The sequence below is a fragment of the Momordica charantia genome, assembly GCF_013281855.1.
Source record: "Momordica charantia cultivar OHB3-1 chromosome 6 unlocalized genomic scaffold, Mcharantia_2.0 BLBB01000006.1, whole genome shotgun sequence".
NCBI lineage: Eukaryota > Viridiplantae > Streptophyta > Magnoliopsida > Cucurbitales > Cucurbitaceae > Momordica > Momordica charantia.
Window position 1 is genome coordinate 13,515,878 of NW_028275164.1, and position 18,085 is coordinate 13,533,962.

An 18,085-nucleotide genomic window follows, 5' to 3' on the forward strand; every position below is an offset into this window, starting at 1 on the left:
AATGCCGACTATTTAGTTTTCGTCGGGTAAGAGGTCGTTGGCCGACGACTATTTATACGTCGGGAAGGAAAAAGTCTGCAAAGCTTTTAATTCTTGTAGTGGTCTCTCATAAATTTTACTCGGTTTTAGTTCGCCATCTTCTTATGTCTAACTGATTTTGAAGGTTTAAGTCCATTCCTAATATGTCTATTAGAAAAAAGAACTTAATTTAATAAAAATCAACTGTAACCTTAAGTCGAGGTCCTATGTCTAGGCTATCCGAGCGAAATCTTTATGTCTAAAGTATTTCTCTCTAAAGTTAAATGAGTAAAGTTGTGAAAACGTATCAACCCTTTCAGTATTGATGCTTGGTTAAAAAATTTATTGGTCAAATCAAGTTTTAACTTATGGAAACAACTTTAAGTGATAAAAGAGGAGAAAATGCCTTTTGCCTTGTTGGATTTTAAAAACTTTAACTAACTATCCATAACCGGACTTGGGAAAAATAAATTTAGCTCATGCTAATAAAGGAAAAACATAATTGAATGTTAATGGAAGTAAAAGACATGATTAAAAGATGAGTAGAATTAAAACAAGCTAAAAATGGTATAGTTGTAACCCGAATGACCCTAACTCGTTCTCTTTCAAGATTGGGGAACAGTACTCAGTTGATTCCTCAAGGTTGAGTGATTACAACTTCGTAATGAGAACGAGGGAGAGATGAGTAACAAAGAACTTGCTGGAATTTTAATTAAACAAGATTAAAGCTTACAATTCAAGACTAACAAGCTAGAAATAAAGGGTGAACTAGAAATAAGCAAGATTTAAAACAATAACAACTTAAAGACTAAAAGAGAAAACGTAAATAAGCTGAGGAAGGAATGTCTAAAGCTAAAATGATCACTCCGGGATGATCAATGAAGAGAATGGGCTGCTGAATTTATAGGGACTTCAAGGTGATTAGGAGGTTGAGAGCTTTGTGGAAAGCCATCCATTTCAAACACCTTTTGGTTAGTTAGTTGTTGAATTGGCAATCTTTAATGCGTGGAAGACACGTAGCAGAGCTTGGGAAGGGTTCAAATCACATCAAAACGTGTGTTTTACATTAAGGGCAATCTCGGGATTAGGGAAGGCGCCAGACACCTAGCTCGGAATTTTTTTGCACAAAAGTGTAATTTCCGTTAGAAATCAACTCTAAATGATGTAAAAACGTCCGATGTGAATGTATAACCTAAGATAACTTAAAATGAAAGGTTTTGGATACTATAATAAGCTTAAAATACGGTTTCCGAGTTTAAAACGTTTGAAAACAGCACACATTTAGCTTCTTTTTATCCTTATGAACAAGGGAAATCACACCCCCAAACTTGGCTTTTTGCTTGTCCCCAAGTAAACTTAACAATTTATATCTCTTAAATCACATGCAACAATCATAAGCAACATCGAACATAAGGATAGACTAGACTTGCTTTTCATACGGTGTCTTAGGAAAGATCATCAAAACCTCATCGTCTTCCTATCTTCAAAAGTCAAATTACCATAAGCCAACAAAGTTCAAAACAATAAAAAGTTTCTTAAAATCCTTTCCTTTTTCAAAACATGAAAACTTTTTGACAACGCTCTAGAATTTGCATGCTTCCTTTTTCACTTAATTTTTAACACTGAAGGAATGGCTACTAGCCTCTGTGGGGATTTCCTCCACAGCTTTGTAGAGGCCTTTCAAGTAACAACCGGTCATAACATATCTACGGTGAGTTGCACGATGTTACACTAGACCCAATTGCTACCCTCGAAGCTGCTTATGCCACTCGACCTAAGCTACAACGAGTGTCTATAGTGATAAAAAATAAAGACATTTTCTTGCCACTCTTTTTTCTTACCTCTCTTCTTTTTCTCTCCCAATTTTAAATCTTTTCCCCCACTCTTATTTTCTCACAAGCAAAGATGACTCTTTTATTTGCAAACTTTTTTTTTGTTTCTTTTTCGACTCTTTTCTACTTTTTTTTCTTTTTCTTGCAAAGACTCTTTTTATATGCATTTTCTTTTAAGTGACTCTTTTTCTCAAAATAATAGCATGTTCTTTCATGAATGAAAAAAGCAACATTTTTTTTCTAAAAGCAAAAGACTGTCCCCCCAAACTTAAGAGAGACAGTGTCCTCACTGGGAAAATATTTTTGAAGAGGCAATGCAAAAATCAAAATGAAAGAGGACAAGGACTTTATAAAACATTGAAAAAGTTTAAGTTTCAAAAAAAAGAAAAGCAAAGAAAACATGTTATTGAAAAGAACTAGGTCACAAATGGCTCATGGTTTTTTAGGACAAAAAGAAAACAAAGTTCATCTAATCCTTAAGAATCATCATCGACATGAAAAATAAGAAAAGGCACATCAATATGCTAAATGAGATTAAATTGGCAACATGCTTTGTTTAAGAAAGATACGTCACGAAGGCCAAGAACGAGATCATGATCGAAACAAGAAGAAACTAAATGGTCATATTTTCATAATGAAACTCAGAAACAACTAGAAAAGCTCACGATATTATCCTACCAAAACCTAAACATGCAACTAAATTCAAAAATAATATAACAAGCATAAGAACAAGAATAAAACTTCCCTCAAATGAAGAATCGGCCTCATGGATCAAACGACCATGTCTCAAGGTAGATGATGTGTCTCATCTCTTTTTTTTTCTTTTTTGAAAAAAATTAGGGTTTAAGACTTTAGATTAATTAAACAAAAACTCATTTGGAAAAACAGACCAACAAAGATTCAAACAACTCAAAATCCCACCTTTTTTTATCTTTTAAGAAAGCCCGAAACACATATACTCTCTATTTTCTTTTAAAACCTCCTAAATTTGATTAAAAATGAAAAATGATCGCACCCTTCTTTATTCCAAGTCAAAACTAACTCCCAAAATTAAAATCACAATTTTTCGAATTTTTGGATCGAGCCGAGGCGTCAGGCGCCTAGCCTAAAAAAAATTCTGATGTTTCTAAAATTTCGCCCAAGTAATTTGTTAACACCTTAATCTCAACCTAAATAGCCTAACTACAATTAAAAACAAGTGAAATTCGAAAAGAAAATAAGGAAAACTACTCCTAACTAATTTACACAAAACCCTTCAAAAGAAATTTTCAATTAAACAAGAGAAATTTTTTTTTCAAACTCTTAACTTCGTGAAAGTTGGATAGAGGCCTTCCCTCTATCTATTTCTTCTCCAAAATATTTTTTAACACATTGGCCATTAACTTTAAAAATGTTACCTTTAAAATCTTCGAGTTCAATGGCACCGTGAGGGAAAATTTTTGAAATTTTAAATGGTTCAGACCACCTGGACTTTAGTTTTCCCGGAAATAATTTTAAACGAGAGTTGAAAAGTAAAACTAAGTCTCCTACTTGAAAAGATTTAGGCCTAAGCCTCTTATCATGCCATTGCTTAGTTTTTTCTTTAAAAATCTTTGCATTTGCATAAGAAAAATTTCTATGCTCCTAAAGTTCCATCAGTTGGAGCTTCCTTGATTCTCCTGCAGAAAATAAATCAAAGTTTAGTCTTTTTGTCGCCCAAAAAGCTTTATATTCTAACTCTAACGGTAATTGGCAAGCTTTACCAAAAATCAACCTATATGGGGACATGCCGAGAGGAGTCTTGTATGCTGTCCTATATGCCCATAGAGAATCGTCTAGTTTTAATGACCAATCTTTTCTATTTAAATTGACAGTTTTTTCCAAAATAGATTTGATTTCTCTATTAGGCACCTCAGCTAACCCATTGGATTAGGGATGATAAGTTGTGGCTATCCTGTGATGGACATTGTACTTAGACAACAAACTTCTTACCGCTCTATTCCAAAAATGAGTCCCCTCATCACTTATCAAACATCGAGGGGTTCCATAACGAGTGAAGATATGCTTTTGTAAAAATCGAACAACTACCCTAGCATCATTCGTGGGGGTAGCAACAGCTTCTATCCACTTGGACACATAATCAACAGCTAGTAAAATATAATTCTTACCATACGAAGGAGGGAACGAGCCCATGAAATCAATACCCCATACATCAAAAATTTCAACTTCCAGAATAAGGTTCAGAGGCATCTCATTAAGTTTAGAAATATTACCTGTCCTCTGACACTTATCACAAACCTGAGTGAAACTATGTGCATCACGGAATAGAGTGGGCCAGAAGAACCCGCTTTGGAATACCTTCGCTGCAATCTTTTGTCCAGCGAAATGCCCTCCATATGGAGACATATGACAAGCCTCCAAAATTGTTTTTTGCTCTTCCTCCGCTACACACCTGCGAAGGATTCCGTCAAGACCAAGTTTATACAAAAAAGGCTCATCCCACCTATAATATCTCACATCATGAAGAAACTTTTTTACCTGCTGCCGACTGAATTCATGAGGAATAATACGACTTACCAAGTAATTTGCAATGTCGCATACCAAGGGACATTTTCAATGCGAAGTAATACCTCATCAACGAATTGTTCTCGAATCTCTACTTGACCTTCTTGAAGTGGGGACTCGAGCTTAGACAAGTGGTTGGCTACTTGGTTCTCTGTTCCTTTACGGTCCCTTACTTCTATATCAAAATCTTGAAGTGGCAAAATCCATCATATCAAACGTGGTTTTGCATCCTTCTTTGCAAACAAATACTTTAGAGCAGAATGATCAGTATAAACAATTACTTTTGTCCCTATCAAGTAAGACCTAAACTTATCAAAAGCAAACACAACTGCTAACCATTCTTTTTCAGTAGTGGTGTAGTTTAGTTATGCCCATGTTAAAGTCTTACTTGCATAATATACTGGATGTAAAAACTTATTCCTTCTTTGACCTAACATGACCCCTAAAGCATAATCACTAGCATCGCACATAAGTTCAAAAGGTAACTCCCAGTTAGGTTCTATAATTATTGGAGCCGAGCTCAAAGCAGTTTTTAAAGTTTCAAAAGCTGTCATGCAAGCATTATCAAATACGAATGGTCTATCATTTTCCAAAAGTCAGCAAAGGGGTTTTTAAATCTTTGCAAAATCTTTTATAAAACGCCTATAGAAACCCCCATGGCCTAAAAAACTTCTTATTCCTTTAACATTTGTTGGAGGTGGTAATTTTGAAATAACATCAATTTTAGCACGTTCCACCTCAATCTCATTTTTCGAAATCTTATGGCCTAGAACTATCCCTTCTCAAACCATAAAATGACACTTTTCCCAGTTTAAAACAAGATTTGTTTGCTTGCATCGTTGTAAAACATTTTCTAAATTCAATAGGCAATCATCAAAAGAATTCTCAAAAACTGAAAAGTCATCCATAAAAACCTCAAGAATATTTTCTACCATATCCGAAAAAATGGTCATAATACACCTTTGAAATGTCGCCGGTGCATTGCATAGACCAAACGACATAGGCCTAAAGGCAAATGTCCCATACGGACAAGTGAACGTCGTCTTCTCCTGATCCTCCGGAGCGATGGTAATCTGGTTATATCCTGAATATCCGTCTAGGAAGCAGTAAAAGTCCTTACCTGCAAGACGATCCAACATTTGATCAACAAACGGGAGTGGAAAATGATTCTTTTTCATTACCTTGTTTAGTTTGCGATAGTCGATGCAAACTCTCCACCCACTCACAGTCCGAGTTGATATAAGTTCATTATCCTCATTTACCACCACCGTCATCCCGCCCTTCTTTGGTACACATTGTACTGAACTCACCCAACTGCTATCAGATATAGGGTAGATGACTCCTGCGTCTAACCATTTCAAGATCTCTTTTCGAACAAACTCTTTCATTTTTGGATTCAAACGTCTCTGATTCTCTATTGAGTTGCTGGCACCTTCTTCCAATAGGATCTTATGCATGCAGAATGCAGGGCTTATCCCTCGAATGTCTGCAATGGTCCAACCAATGGCCTTCTTGTATTTTGCCAATATCTGTAACAATGAAAAAGCTCATTTTCAGTAGTTAAACTGGAAGAAATAATAACAGGCAAAGTTTCATTAAGTCCAAGATAAGCGTATTTCAAGTGAGAAGGTAAAGGCTTTTGTTCCAAAGTGGGTGATTCCACAATGGATGGTTGCAATGTTTTGCACACTTCTTACTTTATATCCTTTTTTTCCTCTGGTGGATGCATCTCTTCAACTACTTCTGGACAATCAGTTTCTGCAGCCTCTAGTTCTTCCTCAATTCCTGTAACTAAAAGATCACAAAACTCATCAAACGAAGCAGGATTTGAAGTACTAATAGCTAAACATTCTTCTAAATCTCCTGGAAGTTTCATTGCATCCAACACATTAAATTTCACTTCCTCATTATTAAACTTCATTGTTATTTCTCCTTTTCGAACATTAAACACTGTATGTCCTGTAGCTAGGAAGGGTCTACCTAAGATGATAGGTACATCCAAATCGGCCTCACAGTCTAAGATGATGAAGTCTGCAGGGAAGATAAACTTATCTACCTGAACTAGAACATCTTCTATTTTTCCTTGAGGCTTCTTAATGGATCTATTTGCTAATTGAAGGATAACTGTAGTGGGTCTAGCTTCTCCTATGCCTAATTCTTTGAAAATAGACAGGGGCATTAGGTTAATACTAGCACCTAGATCGCATAAAGCTCTACCTAAATTCTTTCCTCCAATAGAACAAGGGATGGTGAAACTTTCGGGATTTTTACATTTTATGGGCAAAGGGCTACCTACAGCTTCACTACTACACTTAGTCATAGCTACCATCTCATGTTCACCTAACTTCATTTTTTCTACACACAATATCCTTCAAGAACTTCGCATAATTTGGCATTTGTTCTTAGGCATCAACTAAAGGAATGTTTATGTGGAGTTGTTTGAGGATGTCTAAAAACTTTCTAAACTGAGTTTCTTGGTTTTTCTTGGCTAATCTTTGAGGGAAATGAGGAATCGGGGCAAAAGATGAATTTTTTTTGTGGAGAGGTGCCCACCCGAGGTGGTTTTTTCTTTCTCTGCTTCACTAGGAGCATTTTGAGTTGATGTGGAAGGTTTCTCTACCTCAACCGGCATCTTTGGTCCTTCGTAAGACAACCCACTTCTCAAAGTTACCGCCTTGCATTGCTCTTTTCCATCTCTTTTTGGAACTTCAGTATGCCCAGGAAAAGAGCCTTGCGGTCTCGTCTTCAAATCATTGGCAAGTTGTCCTATTTGAACTTCTAGATTTCTCATTGCCGCTGCTTGAGTTTGAATTGTGGCATTCTGGAATTGCATCATTGCACGCCATGTACTCCTTAAACATGTTCTCAAGACTAGTATTGTTATTATGAGCTGGCTGCGATGAGGTTCTTTGGTTTTGATTATACTGTTGTGGTGGTGGTGGCATCTGTTTATTGCTTGAAAAAATAGGAGGGACGTAGGGCTGCTTATACTGCTGATTCTGCCCTTGGGTTGCTCCACTAGAACTTCCTTGACCTCCCCATGAAAAGTTGGGATGATGTCTCCACCCCGGATTGTACGTGTTTGAATAGAGGTCGAAGTTCCGATTGTTCCTGTGACCTACATAATAAACAGAAGTTGGATTATGCGAACAATTCTCATAAACACGGTTATCACTACATTAAGAACAAACAATTTCATTAATTTGGCAAACAGGAGAAGCATATTCTGGTTGCATGGGTGCAGTTGGTGCACTCCTCCTTTCTAGGGTCAACTCTTTGAGCATTTGATTCGTCGTCACCATTTCCTTCTGCATTAAAGTTGCGATGTTCAATGTCAAGACTCCTGCTGTGTCTTGCTTCTTAGGTACATGTTTCAACCTTTGAGAACACCATAGCTCATTGTGGGATGTCAGGTCCTCCAAAATATCAACTATTTCGTTGAAGGTCTTTTTCGTGAAAGCTCCATTTGCAGCATTGTTAAGCATCATCTTAGTGGGGTGGTCCAAACCTCTGAAGAAATGCTCAATCTGGATACATGCTGGTAATCCATGGTTTGGACACTTTCGCAGCAACTCTTTGAATCCCTCTCATGCCTCGTGTACTGGTTCACGATCATATTGTCTAAAGGTGACAATCTCTTCCCTTATGTCAGCATGGCAAGTAGGAGGGAAATACTTTGTAAGGAACTACTCTACTAGCGAATCCCACGTTATAATTGATCGTGGCGAGAACGAGTTGAGTCATGTTCTTGCCTGATCCTTAAGAGAAAATGGGAAAAGAGTTAACCTTAATGCATCATCAGTTATATTTGGAAATCTAAATGAACCAGCTATTTGAAGAAAAGTTTTGAGATGATCATGACGATCTTCGTGTTCACGCCCCCCGAACTATCCTACTGTCTGAAGCATTTGAAACATAAGCGGCTTCAGTTCGAAGTTGGCGACTTCTGGAATGGGATTTAGGATGACAGAATCCAAATTCTTGAATGCTGTGGCAACATATTCTCACATGGCCACGTCTCTATTATCTGCCATTAGGATATGATTGAACTCATTGTTTTGTTGTTGACCTGTCATATTTCCGTTAACAACTGGTGGATCTGTAGGATTTTGCGGTGTAATCTCGTCCATAAAAGTGATGGTACTTTCACTCTCGCTTTCGAAATCTCTTTCTTTTTCTTTCCTTTTTTGTTTTTCTCTCTGTTTTCTGAGTCTCTATTCTTTTCTCAACCTACGACAGGTTCTTTCAATTTCTGGATCAAATGGCAACAGAAATGAATCCGTGCTCATGCACTAATCAATGACCTTCGTGGTTGGATGTAAATCAAAATGTTTGAGAACAGAAATGACAATCACAAAAATCGATCACAAAAATTAATAAAAGACTAAAACAAATGGTTCCCCGGCAACGACGCCAAAAACTTGTTTGGGATTTTGGATTCAAAATAAATGAGAGCGCAAGTGTACACCCGTCACAAGTAGTAAAATGGAACTAATATTCCGAGTATCGATCCTCAGGGACAAATGAAGTCTTTTTATAGGAAATATTAATGATCGGTGACTTTGTAATTGAATTTGGGGTGACAAATAATAAGGAAAATGTTGGTTTTGACATTTAAAAACTCAATGCAATAAACCCAGCCCAATTACTTCAAATTAGCTAAAAATACACAAACTTTTTTCAACTAGGCGCTAGATGTCTCTCATAAATTTTATTCGGTTTTTCACCATCTTCTTATGTCTAAGTGATTTTGAAGGTTTAAGTCCATTCCTAATATTTCTATTAGACAAAAAAAAACTTAATTTAATAAAAACAAACCGTAACCTTAGGTCGTGGTCCTATGTCTAGGCTACCCGAGCGAAATCTTTATGTCTAAAGTATTTATCTCTAAAGTTAAATCAGTAAAGTTGTCAAAGCGTATCAACCATTTCAGTATTGATGCTTGGTTAAAAAATTCATTGGTCAAATCAAGTTTTAACTTATGGAAACAACTTTAAGTGATAAAAAAGGAGAAAAACGCCTTTTGCCTTGTTGGATTTTAAAAACTTTAACTAACTATCCATAACCGGGCTTGGAAAAATAAATTTAGCTCATTCTAATAAAGGAAAAACAGAATTGAATGTTAATGGAAGTAAAAGATATGATTAAAAGATGAGTAGAATTAAAACAAGCTAAAAATGGTATAGTTGTAACCCGAATGACCCTAACCCGTTCTCTTTCAAGATTGGGGAGCAGTACTTGGTCGATTCCTCAAGGTTGAGTGATTACAACTTCGTAATGAGAACGAGGGAGAGATGAGTAACAAAGAACTTTTTGGAATTTTAATTAAACAAGATTAAAGCTTACAATTCAAGACTAATAAGCTAGAAATAAAGGGTGAACTAGAAATAAGCAAGATTTAAAACAATAACAACTTAAAGACTAAAAGAGAAAACGTAAATAAGCTGAAAAGGAATGTCTAAAACTAAAATGATCACTCTGGGATGATCAATGAAGAGAATGGGCTGCTGAATTTATAGGGACTTCAAGGTGATTAGGAGGTTGAGAGCTTTGTGGAGAGCCATCCATTTCAAACACCTTCTGGTTGGTTAGTTGTTGAATTGACAACCTTTAATGCATGGAAGACACGTGGCAGAGCTTAGGAAGGGTTCAAATCACATCAAAACGTGCGTTTTACATTAAGGGCAATCTCAGGATTGGGGAAGGCGTCAGGCGCCTAGCTCGGAATTTTTTTGCACAAAAGTGTAATTTCCGTTAGAAATTAACTCTAAATGATGTAAAAACATCCTATGTGCATGTATAACCTAAGATAACTTAAAACGAAAGGTTTTGGATACTATAAGAAGCTTAAAATACGGTTTCCGAGTTTAAAACGTTAGAAAACAGCACACATTTAGCTTCTTTTTACCCTTATGAACAAGGGAAATCAACAACATTAGCTAATAGATTAATATTTCAATAGGATAACCAGGTAACTCGATCTCAATCTTGAGTGAGTTTTGGACTCCTGCCTGTTAAGGCTCATCCTTTGATTTGTATAGGTGAGAGTGGCCGGAGTCGCCGACTCAATATTCCTACCATTTTGGGAACGAGACCGAGTGGGGAGCTGGGAACATAACTACACAAGATGAAATTCACTCCTTCCCGACTTTAGGGTAAGTAGATGAGTGTTCTCTTAAGTGCTGATTCCGGGACTTGAACAAGGGGCCCCACCCTCTCACTGGCCCGTGAGGAACTTCCAGTTATTCGTTGGACCATAACCGGGTTGTTTATTAGAAGATCAGCGGTACTTAAGGTACAGGATGTAACACAGGGTAAAACGGTAATTTGACCAAGCTGTGGTTACGAATACTCGTGAATGATTGACTTTCCGTTAATGGTCAAAATTCATGGACGCAAAATATTCTACAGTGAGAAGAGTGCAACTGTGAGTCTTTAGTGAAGTGACCGACAGTTAATGAATGTTGATTAATATGGTTAATGAGTTTAATCAATTAATCTCGTATTGTTGGAGTTTCTGATTTGTAGGTCCATTAGGTCCCCTTGCTAGCTCATAAAGGGTAGTTAAAAACAGTTAGTCTTGAAAACAATTTGAATTGTTCAAATTAGTTAAAGAAAATAAAGGTTAATTTTATAACATGCAATTAATATAATGTATGTTGATACATTATAATATAAAATTAATTTTGTATTGGATTCAAAATTATGAGAGAGATAAATATTAGAATTTGATTCTAATATAATTGATTAATTTAAGATTAATTTAATTAAATGTGATTTAATTAAAATTAATTAAATTAATGTGATATATTAATTTGGTTAAATTAAATTAGATTTAATTTAATTAAATTAACAATTCTTTTTTGTAATTAATTAAATTATATTTAAATAATTATTATTTTAATTAAAATAAAAGAAATAAAATGGGAGAAAACCTCCCACTTTCCACGAAATGGTGGAAAGTGGGGATGTTCCTCATTCCCACCTTTAATGGTGGGAAGTGGAGAAGTGGTGACTTCCCCCTCACTCCTCCTTCCCTTTAAAATGAAGGTTCTCCCAATTCTTTTCGATCGCCCAAACGTCGATTGGTTGAGTTTCTGAAACTCCAACGAGAAAATCTCTCTCTTGATTTCTCAGTTTCCGTTTCAATTATAAGACGGTTCCCACAAACCGAGTTCTTAATATCCAGACGATAGCAAGGAAGACTTTGTGGTGGCGTTGGTGTCTACATTGAAGAGGTGTCTTCAAAGGTATGTATCGCTAACTTCCCTTTATTCATGCTTATATGTCTTTTCTTTGTTGTGATTCTAAGACAAGATCGAAGCACATGCGTTTGCGCACTTCCGCTGTGGGATCCGATCCCTTCAAATGGTCAAAATCTGTGGACAACAGTGAGAAGAGTGCAATTGTGTGTCTTTAGTGGAGTGACCAACAGTTTACGATGTTGATTAATATGGTTAATCAGTTTAATCATTTAATCTTGTATCATTGGAGTTTCTAATTTGTAGGTTCATTAGGTTTCCCGCTAGTTCACAACTGGTAAAACAAGGATCAAGTCTTGTGGAAGAATTTAAGTGATTCAACTTATTTAAGGGAATGTAGGTTAATTGTATAAGATACAATTAATATAATATATACCTACATACATACATGCATACATTATAATATAAATTTAATTATGAATGACATTTATAATTAAACTAGATATTATGAGAGTTATATTTGAATAAGATTCAAATAATGATTAATATTAATTGGATTCATATTAAAACTATAGGTTAAAATTAATATTAATGAGATTCACATTAAAACTATAGATTATGAGAAACTTTAATTAAATATATGATATTTAATTATTATTAACTAATTAATTAATTATATTAATTTTAATTAATTTAATTAACAACTCACTTCGTTGCTGGAAGATGGTGGGTGGGGAGGTTGCTTCCTCCCCACATCTAGTCTTTTCTTAGGGTTTTGAAAAACAGTAAGTACTTGTCAGGGGACTTAGAGACGAACCTGTTCAAAGCATACTAGCTAGCATTTGCTGATGCCAAAATAAACCAATTTTAAAATTGGATAACATGTGCGATAAGGCAGGCGATCTTCCCATTCAAGTTTTGAAGTTGCTTCAAGTTGCCCAGGGACTTCATATCAAGAACAACTTGGATTTTCTCGGGGTTTGCATTGATCTCTCATTAATGAACTATGAAACCGAGTAATGTACCGGATGTGACCCCAAAGGTGCACTTTGCAGGGTTAAGTTTCATGCTATGACGTCTCATGACCTGGAAAGCTTTGGAAAGTCCTCCTTGTGTTGCTCTGCAGTCCGGCTCTTGACAAGTATGTCGTCAATGTAGACCTTCATGTTCCTCCCGATTTGTAAGGTGAACATTTTGGTCACCATCCTCTTGTAGGTGGCCTCGACATTCTTCAATCCGAACGACATGACATTGTAGCAGAACAAGCCTTATTCAGTGTTGAACGAGGTGCATTCCTGGTCAATTAGGTGTATTTTGATATGGTCATACTCCGAGTAAGCGTCCATGAATGTTAGCAGCTCGTGTCTGGCGGTAGCGTCTACTAGCTTATCAATCCGTGGAAGAGGGAGGATATCCTTAGGGCAGGCTTTGTTCAAGTTGGTGAAGTTAACACACATTCGCCACTTCCTGTTGGCCTTCCTAACCAGGACCATTGACTGGCGTTTTGCTGAACGCACGCACTAAGCGTGGTAACAATTATATAGATGCAAGCGCACACCTGACAGAGTAATATAAAATGGATGGAGTATCCAAGTATCGATCCTCAAGGACTTCTAAATACTTTCCAAACTCTAAAGTTTTAAAGAATAGTGAATGTTGAAATGAGTGATTCTTGTAAAATGGGAAGTGGTCACAAATAATGGTTTTGGATTTGGGATTTGGACTTATAATGATAAAACCTAGCCCAATTACTTCAAGTTAGCCAACAAAAAATCAAGGACATGCTAAGGACAATATGAATTTTACTTTAGAAACCAACGACTACGCTTCTCACTTGACTTATGTCTAAGCAAGTTCAAAGTCCTAAGACATTCCCTAATATGTCTATTACGAGAGATATCTTAGTTTTAGGATGGAAATAGTCGCAACCTCGGGTTAAGGTCCTATGTCTAGGCTACTTAAACGGAACCCTTATGTCTAAGGCGCTCCTCTCCTCGGTTTAACCACTCAACAATGCAAATAAGCAACCTTTTCAGTATTGACTTGTTAAGACTTACAGTGGCCTTCTCTAAATCCTAACTTTTTGAGAAAACATGTTGAGCAATGAATGGAAAGCAAAAACACTACTTCTTAGCAACCCTTTTTAGAAATAAAAGGCTAACTATCCATAACCGGGCTAGAGACGGAAATTTAGAAAGACATATTGAAGAAAATACAGCAAGTAGAGTGGTTGAAATTGAAATGCATGTGTGAAAAACAAAAGTTAACTAACGGAGAGGTTTGCTCGGGATTGAGAGCTTCGCCCTTCTCTTTCAAGCAAAGGGGAGTGTCACGTGCTCTTTCCTCCAAAAACACAACTCTCTTAACTAAAAATAAAGTAAAGGCAAAGAGAAGAGAAGCAAAGTGCTGGATTTTTATATATTTGAATAAGTAGAAAATAACTAAGTACAAATGGAAACAAAACAAAGCTCAATAAAGGAATGTAAAGTGCTCAGGATTTAAAAACCAAAAGCAACTAATGAAAGCAACTCAAAAGTACTTAGAAAGCAACAAAGAAACACTAAAAATGATCAAGAGAAGGAAGGAAGGCTTGATGCATTTGGTGGAGAAGCTGCTGGAATTTATAGCTGTGCAGAATTGGTTAGGTAGGTCCTAAAACGATGGTGAATCACCCATTTCCAACTCTTTTGACTGACCAAATCGTGCTCAAAATGATAGTGGAACACTTCTTCTACACGTATGCATCGGTTGGAACCACCAAAACGCATTGGAAGACGCGTTTCATTAAGGGCAAAGTTGGAAGAAAAACTGTTTTTCTGCAGGCTTCCCAGGCGCCTGGCGCCTCCCATGTAGGTATTTCCGACTTTTTGCTTCTTTTGATTAATTTGCACTCCTAAATGGTCCTAAAATGTCATAAATACAATATAAGCCAACCACAAACCATAATATATGAATTTTGCATGAATTAGAACTCAAACGACCGAGAAAAATCCGAAACAAAGCTGAAACATAGTAAAAACAGCATCTAAAACCTTCTTTTTACGCATGTAAACAAGCGTAATCAACCATATTGGATAGCCGGTCTGGGTATTAGACTTCTCGGATGAAGCCAACCTTGAGCAGCTTGTCGACTTCTTTCGCCATGGTAGCGTTTCGTGCAGCATCCATGGTCTTTTTCTTTTATCTGATCAGCTTAGCTTTCGCGTCATCATTCAGCTGCTGGACAGCGACAGAAGGGTCAATCCCACGCATGTCCTCGTGAGACCAGGCAAAGACATTGGCATTCTTGCGGAGGAACTCGGTTAAATGCTCCTTTTTTTCAACCATCAGTCCTGTGATAACCGTTGTATTTCTTAGGCCGACGATTGTGAAGGGATCGAATCCCGCAGCGGAACTGCACGAACGCGTGTCCTTCGATCTCGTTTTAGAATTACAAAGAAGAAAAGACAAAAGCATGAATAAAAGGAAGTTAGTGAAACATACTTTTAAAAACACCTCTTCAAATTAGACACCAACGCCACCAAAATGTCTTCCTTCGCTATCCTCTGGATGTTAAGAACTCAGTTTGTGGGAACCGTCTTATAATTGAGAGGGAAATCAAGAGATCAAGAAAGAGATTTTCTCGTTGAAGTTTTGGAAACTCAATCAACCGACGATCGGGGAACCAAAAGGAAAGGGATAACCTCCGTTTTTATAATGGAGGAAGAGTGGTGGGGAAGTCACAACTTTCCCACTCACCACATCTTCATTTCTCACCATTAATGGTTGGGAGTGGGAGGTTATCCTTTTTTTTTTCTTCTTCTTCTTTTATTTTAATTAAAAAAATTTTAATTAAATCTAATTTAATTAATTACAAAAAGAATTATTAATTTTATTTTATTTTATTTAACCAAATTAATATATCACATTAATTTAATTCAATTAATCAGCTATATTAGAATCAAATTCTAATATCAATCTCTCTCATAATTTTGAATCCAATTCAAAATTAACTTTATATTATAATGTATAAACATACATTATATTAATTGCATCTCATACAATTAACCTTAATTCCCTTTAACTAATTTGAACAATTCAAATTCTTTCAACACTAAATGTTCTTAACTATCCTTTACGAGCTAGCAAGGGGACGTAATTGACGTACAGATCAGAAGCTCCAACGATACGAGATTAATTGATTAAACTCATTAACCATATTAATCAACATTCGTTAAATGTAGGTCACTCCACTAAAGACCCACAGATGCACTATTCTCAGTGTAGAAAATTTTGCGTCCATGGATATTGACCATTAACGACAAGTCAATCTTTCACGAGTGTTCATAACCACAATTGGGTCAAATTACCGTTTTACCCCTATATTACATTTTGAAGCTTAAGTACCACTGATTCTCTAATGAACAACTCGGTTATGGTTCGACCAATAACTGGAAGTCCTTCTCAGGCCAGTGAGAGGGTGGGACTCTTTGTTCAAATCCCGAAGTCAGCACTTAAGAGAACACTAATCTAATTACCCTAAAGTTGGGAATGAGTGAATTTCATCTTGTGTAGTTATGTTCCTAGCTCCTCACTCGGTCTCGTCCCCAAAATGGTAGGAATATTGAGTTGGCGACTCGGGCCACTCTCACTCAAGATTGAGATCGAGTTACCTGGTTATCCTATTGAAATATTAATCTATTAGCTAACGTTGTTACAGCTAAAGATTAATTATTTCGCGGTCCGGTCTTATATAAACTCATTGTACAGGATACCCTCATTCGTATGTCTCCACATGAACGATCTGGATCAAGTCCTTTATAACTATTACAAAGTGGGTCGTATCCATAGTGTTACCAGGATATGGTACCAACCTTATCCATATACTATAGACCCTTTAGGTTACTACTGGAACATTATCCACTTGTACATCGAATATATATTGTATATATACACTGTATATTAAATATATACGTTGTATATTAAATATATACGTTGTATATTAAATATATACTTTATATCTGTTATATACTGTTCCAGTTACATGACATAATCTTGGATGTTAGTTTATTGGATTTGGGTTAATGCAATTATAAGAGAAACATCAATAACAACTTTATTGTATAAATATTTGTTTTATGTTTACAAACCACGAGTTTAGGGCATAAAACCCAATAAGTTGGACGCAGAGCTTTCCCCCACGAACTCTTTTAGATATCTTCACTGGACCAAGGACTCGACCTGGTCTTTGAGATCGCGGTAGTCTACCATGTAGTGTATGTGGTCGCAATGGAACTTGCAGTACTGGCTTTTATCCTTCTTGACAGAGTCGCTTTTAGTTTGTGTCGGCCACTGAAGTAAGTTGTCGACGAGCGTTTCGTCGATCCGTGCAAGTATCTCGTGGACTGGAATACACGTCAGGTGTATTTTTCGAACCTGGGAGGTTGATCTGCTTTGGAGTCAGATTGGGACGGGTCGGATTCCTTCTTTGTGGATACAGATCGGTCAGACGACTTGCCTTTGTCCCTCCAAGACGACTCGTTGCGTTTTTGCTCAAGGATTGAGTTTCGAGCAACACTTCTCCAACTATATGTCACTGAATCCAGGCCATAAGATCGGTCATGGTCTCGGCTGGGAACTCTTCTAAAGAAAGAACAAGCCTCCTATCTTTGATTCCGTTGGAGAGTGCCCACAGTTAGGCACCCGCAGTCTTTCTATGGTGAAACGAGCCACATACGACTTTAAGTCTTTGTGGGTTTCTGCCTTACGGACATGAGGTGGTTCTCTGTCCGTCGATTGACGTAGGAGTAATAGAAGTGGTAGACAAATTTGCGGGTGAGATCTTGATAACTCGAGATGGAGTACTGAGGGAAGTTCTGAAACCATTGCCTAACAGGGCTTACGAGCGTTCCTGAGAAGCCTCAACACTGCTCGAAATTGTTGTACCTAGCCTGCCTCATGGCGTCATGGTAGGAGCTGGCATGATCCATGGGGTCTGTAGATCTATCATATTTGTTGATCTGTGTGCCCTTGTATCCTTTCGGTAGCTTCATGGCTAGGACGCTGGCCGTGAATGGTTCCTGAGCGATCTTCAAAGGTTGTAGTAGGCCCTGACCCCCAGTTCCGAGTTCAGTCTTTACTCGGTTGAAGATTTTTTCCTTCATGCGGTTCAACTCTTCCGGGCCGATCTCAGTGTAGGATCCGCTCAGGTGACTGGATGTCTCGGTGCTAGTCTGGAATTCCATGTTTGAGCTGGTCGCTCCGCGTCGAGCTCGGCTCTTGTTAATCTTGCCTCAAAAATCCTTTGAGTCTTTAGGGAGCCCAAGCACCGCAAGGGGGTTCTCATCAGCAATTCCCTCCCTCGGTAGGGCTCGAAGTTCTCCCTCGGCTATTTCTCCTTTGCTTGCGCTTCCATTTGGAGGGTACGGAGCTCCGTGGGTCCGGTCAGTTAAGATGACGTCGACGAGTCTTCCAATTTGGGCAGACATGTGGACATTGGCCAATGGGGCA

The 18,085-nt window shown here is 37.3% G+C and overlaps 1 pseudogene; it reads right to left on the bottom strand.

The window, feature by feature from the left end:
* Positions 1 to 3,758: 3,758 nt before the first annotated feature.
* Positions 3,759 to 6,723, bottom strand: LOC148210722 (uncharacterized; annotated as a pseudogene).
* Between the last annotated feature and the right edge of the window lie 11,362 nt (positions 6,724 to 18,085).